Source organism: Ceratotherium simum, chromosome 17 (assembly GCF_057802395.1).
Source record: "Ceratotherium simum simum isolate JZ-2026a chromosome 17, ASM5780239v1, whole genome shotgun sequence".
Classification (NCBI taxonomy): Eukaryota; Metazoa; Chordata; class Mammalia; order Perissodactyla; family Rhinocerotidae; genus Ceratotherium; species Ceratotherium simum.
Window position 1 is genome coordinate 6,585,807 of NC_141916.1, and position 6,000 is coordinate 6,591,806.

A 6,000-nucleotide genomic window follows, 5' to 3' on the forward strand; every position below is an offset into this window, starting at 1 on the left:
GCAAAAAAACAAAAGGAAAACTGTCTTGCTATTCTTGGCCCTTTGATTTTGCCTATACATTTTAGAATTAGCTTGTAAATTTCACTAAAAACTCCTCTTGAATTGTAATTGGAATTTATTGCATTTATAGAATAATTTGAGGATAATTGACTTTCTTTTTTTTTTGTGAGGAGATCAGCCCTGTGCTAACATCTGCCAATCCTCCTCTTTTTTTTGCTGAGGAAGACTGGCCCTGGGCTAACATCTGTGCCCATCTTTCTCCACTTTATATGGGACACTGCCACAGCATGGCTTGGCAAGCAGTGTGTCGGTTAGCGCCTGGGATCCGAACTGGCGAACCACGGGCCACTGCAGCAGAGCGTGCGCACACTTAACCGCTTGCGCCACCAGGCTGGCCCTGGGGTAACTGACTTTTTATACACTATTGAATATTTTAGTCTATTTATGGGCCTTCAAGTTGTGCCCAATTTAATTCTATACAAGCATTGCTGCAGGGAACACCCTTGTGTTTGTCTTCTTGTGGCCAGGTGTGATATCCTCGGGGGCTCAGCTCCTGATATACACATGATCAATGGAAAAATATAAGAAACGTAATATTGAGTGACAAAAATGAAGCACAGAAGGAAATGGATAGTAAGATACCATTTAAATCCAACTTAATGTCTTTCAATAAAGCTTTATAATTTTATCCATAAAGTTTGCATTTCTTTTATTGGATTTTCTGTAATAGGTTTGGCTACATATAGCAGAGACTCAAAATAACAATGACTTAAAAGAGAAATTTATTTTACACTCAATTAAAATTTTGAATGAAGCAAATTCTTCACTTGTCTTCATAACCCTGAAGAGGAGGAAGAAAAACTGACAATTGACAAAAGTTTCTATTATAAGAATAATCTGTACTTTAATCAAAGCCTTTCTGAATAAGAGGAATATCAACATGACAGAACTGAAAATGATCAGTAACTGAATTGGAATCTTAATCTCTTTATGATAAACTAAGGGGGACAAAGGTAAGCTAGAAAAGCTTTCTTTGAAACAAGCTAAAGCTCATTATCTATAAAAAGGTAGTCCTTGAATCTTTTTAAATTTAAATTTTATTTTATTTTTGTTTTGCTTTATTTTTATTTAATGGTTAGGGTATTATTTTTCAAAACGTATTTTCATTTATATGATTTGTTAATATATATTAATATATTTTTAACATGTATTGTTAATTTGCATTTTTACTTACTATGTTTATAAATTGTTTGTATTTGAAAATATAGATGTACATCATTTTTTGTACTTGAAAATATCATTTTGTGTTTGAAAGTATACTTGTATTTTAAAATATATATGTATTTTTAATTTGAAAGTATTTTGTATTTGTATATATCATATTTGATATTTGAAATCATATTTGAAATTTGATTGATATTTCAATCATATTTGAAAATATCATTTTGTATTTGATAATATAAATATACGTCATTGAAAAAACATACTTTCCTGTCCCTGGGCTAATCAATTCTGGGCCAAATCATACTTTCCCGTTTTTGACTACCCAATACTGGACCAGGCAAATCTAGCTTAGCTACTAGCTCCAGGAAGTACCTGCTCCTGGAGGTTTAGATTGTAAACCAACTCAAATAGCTTATTTATCAAGAACTTGCTTCAAAATCCTAGTTTCGCTGTGTTCATCTATCCAAAGCTATTATGTCATAAATTCTACCCAATTCCAACCAGTTCCCTACCCTCCAAGACTCACCTTAAAATCATCCCGCCCAGGCTCTAAAATGCTATACGTATCCTGTCTTGATTTTCCTCTTCTGAGACTTCCATCACGTTTGTGTCCTTCCTACAGTGGTAAACCTAGGAATCTTAGTTTTCATTGACCAACAGGTTTTTCTGGTATTCTTTTTGGGAACTGAAATCTTATGTTTACAAAATACTCTTATCAATACCATTGTTGGTATTTGTCAAATTTGAATGTTTGTCATTTTTTCCTTGTGAGTTCATCAGGTAGAGGTTGTTTATTTTTTCCTGAGGGAGTTTCGTTTGCCCTGGGTAAATAACAAGCAAAAATTGCCCTGAGTTGTGAAAATGTCTTTAGAGAGCGGATTTTGTTTTTAATTGAGTTTCAATAGATCAGGACCCATTTTCCTTTTCTTTTAATGAAGCTTAACATATAATAGACATTTTTATTGAAGTATAAAATGTAATATCTGTACAGAAAAGGACAATATCATAAATATACAGCTTAATATATTTTCACAAGGTGAACACCGTTCTGTAACTTGCTCCCAGATCAAGAAACAATGTTACCGGCACCCCGGAAGCCAGGCTTGGGCCCCCTTTCAGTCAATACTACCCTCATCCTGCACCAGAGTAATCGCCACCCTGCCTTTCCACATCATCAGTTAGGACTGTTTGTATTTAAACTTTATATAGTTTTCTGAACGGCTTCTTTCATTCAACAACATATTTGTAAGGTTCATCCACATTTTGTGTCTGCTGTTGTTGATCATTCATTCTTATTGCTGTATTTCAGTGTGGGAAGATATCAAAATTTATTTACCCGAACTAGTTTTAATATTATCTTAGCTTTTGGTTTTTGTTCTAAGTGCGTCTCGTACATTCAGATCCCACACATGTGATGTAGCAGGCTTGGGATATTAATTTTTCTGAGAGACTTTGTTTTTCTTCCAAGTTTCTGAGCAGCCAATTAACTAATTCTCAGCTTCCTAGTACCATGGGCAGAATTTCTCTCCTTTTTTTTTTTTGGTGAGGAAGTTTGGCCCTGAGCTAACATCTGTGGCTGCCTTCCTCTATTTTGCATGTGGGATGCTGCCACAGCATGGCTTGAGGAGTGGTATATGTCTGCACCCAGGATCCCAACCTCCAAAACTGGGCTGCTGATGTGGAGCACACTGAACTTTACCGCTACGCCACCAGGCTGGCCTCAGAATTTCCTGTTTTTTAATGGATGGGATGGACTGAAATTCTGGACTTTACTCAAGAGGTTCAGTTCTACTCCCTTGCTTCACACGTCCCTGAAGTTGTATCTCCTGTTCTGTGGGCACATATATTCAGTTAATAACTACTCTCTCTCCATTGTGAATTGCTGTTTTTATCACTATTAAATTATCCTCTTCATTATATTTAATTCTTTTTTGATTTAAATTCTACTTTACTTGAACTGTTATTTCCCTATCAGCTTTCTTTTTTGTTTTTGTTTATAATTTAAATCATCCATTCCTTTATTTTTACCTTTTTTTGTTTTATTTTACTTTAGGTTTGTCTCTCAAGTAGCACATAGTTGGTTTTTACTTTTTAACCCATATTTACCTTTCGTTATAGACTTAAACGTTTTGCATACATGGTGATACTTGCTATATGTAGTCTTCTGCTAGCTTTTGTTAGGCTTTATATTTTTTGTGCATCTTTGCTCTTTCTTTTGGTTTGTATCTTTGCTACATGCATTTTCTTTAATTTGATTTTATCTTCGCCAGTGATTAGAAGAAATTCTGTAACTTTTAATTTCATAATAATTTTTGTAAGTTTTGTTTTTAGTGAAGAGAACTTTTGGCCTATATTTCTCCAATTGTCAAAGTAAAATTAAAACGGTATATTTTGATCATTTTCTTCCCGGTCTTTGTGAGGATAACCTGGGTTTAGACCCAGATACCATTAAATGACTGATTTGACATTCTACTTTTATTTTTCAGTACACGGCGGTGGGAGAACGCATTACTGTTTACCAGTATTTGCATCCCCTCCTCACGGGAGAAATATACATTCTTGGCCTGTTGATTGATTTCAGGTGTGACCATATCGCGCTTGCTTTGGCTAAGGAAATTTTGAGCAGGCGCATCAGGTGGCACTTCCAGGCAGAGGCTTTAGGAGCCAGCATGTGCTCTGCCCTTCTCTGTTTTCCCTCTGTCACTGTGACTGCCACGTTCTGCATGGTTTCTGCTCCCTCAGCCTGGATGCTGCTGGACTGAGGGTGACTGTTATGTGCAGAGCCCCGCCATTGACCAGCTGTGGACATATGCTGTGAGCGAGAAAACCTCATCTCAGGTTTTGGGATTATTGTTATCTCACCATTACTTAGTTTGCCCTGAGTGATACAATGATGTTTGGAGAAGAGTCCAACAAGAGCTTGGGAAGGTTTGCCCTGAGAAAATTAAATTAATGGTAAAATCTATCCACAATGTGGTGATTTGTCTATTTTGTAGTCAAGCAAGAGATTGTTTGTAAATGTGTTTCTGAATGTTCACTAACTGTCCTGGGGCAAAGCACTTCTACTTCACAGGAGAGAAATTAGCGGTTTTCTCAAGAGATACAGTTAGAGAGGCCCTTGAGTGCCAAGTGCTCAATAATGAAGAGTTTTGTGCTTATCTTGAAGGCAGCAGGAATCTGGTGGATGGTCTTAAGCACTCATTTATTCATTCAACAAATAAGTATTGAACAATGACTCTGTGCTCAACACTATTTTTAGGGACGGCACCAGCTGTGAGCAAGATAGAGTTCCTGCTCAAATGGACCTTCCTTGTGGCAAGCTATGTCCCTGACACTGTGTGATACCAGCGCAGTCAATAGTCTCTGACAGGACTATCCTTACTTATTGCCTTAAAAGTCACTCTGAGAAAATTTTGATTGACACTTGGTGGTGCAATTCGTTCCACAAATACGTATGGAGCTGTGTGCAAGATGTGTAAACAGTCAGCCTGGAAAAACAACATCCGAATGATACTGGCCAATTTTCTAGTTTAAACTAAAAGTACTATAGGCTCGAGAGCTATCTTGTGATTAAAATAAAGGTTGAGGGTTTTGATGAGAGGAATTTATATAACCTTTATAATAGATTTTGTGCTCTTTGCTCTGACATTGTAGCTGCTTAAGTTAGCAGAAAGAAAAATGTTAGTGAATAGAAATGGAGTTATCCAAAGAAAATCCCCTGAAAATTGGAATAAAATAATATAGTCAAGATAAATTATTCTAACAGGCAGAAGGGAAACTGCATTTAAAGAAAGTGGACAGATGAGGGAGCTGCAGATAGAATTTTAGATATATGAATACAACTGTTTTTATATTACAGATTTCTGAAATATGCTAATATAAATGATCACATTCATTTAAAGAATCGTATTACACATAAAAATTGTATGTTTCTATATTTGTGAATTGTCAATATTTGCTTGGGGGAAAAGAATATCTCAAGGCTAATTCTAGATTTGTCATTAAAGATATCTGTGTTCAGAAATGAGGTAACTCTTGTGGGAGATCAAAATTTGGCCACTCCAAAATATATCTCTTTACCTTGATTATTTTCTCTGATGAATATTTGACCTCCCCCACTAATGGCCTAAAGGAATTTAACTCTGGGTGTGGAGAGACTGACAGGGTCATCGCTAAGCCCATTCTTTTTTTTTTTTTTTTTTGTGAGGAAGATCAGCCCTGAGCTAACATCCATGCCAATTCTCCTCTTTTTCTAAGGAAGACTGGCCCTGGGCTAACATCTGTGCCCATCTTCCTCTGCTTTATATGGGAGCCACCACAGCATGGCCTGACAAGCGGTGCGTTGGTGCGCGCCCGGGATCCAAACCTGTGAACCCAGCGCCACCAGCCCCGGAGCGCGCACACTTAACTGCTACGCCACGGGGCAGGCCCAACTAAGCCCATTCTTAACAAAGTTCTGTTTACCAAATATTTACATTTGTAAAGGTATCTCCCTCTGTATACTGGGAAGGGGAGGGGGATGACCTTATCTCTGGAAACTCTTATCAGGACAGAAGGAGAGGACTTAAATCTACATACCCTTAATTGCTGTGCTTTCTGGTAATCTCCCATAACTGACTCCCGCCACCCCCAAAATCCTCCTTTGTCTTTAGCTGAAGATTATTTCAGATGAGAATCTCTGCCATTTTGTTGAGAAACTCAGTTTCCCTGGTTTCTCCCATGTATACATGTTATTAAACTTGGTATTATTTTCTCCTGCTCACCTGTCTTTTAATT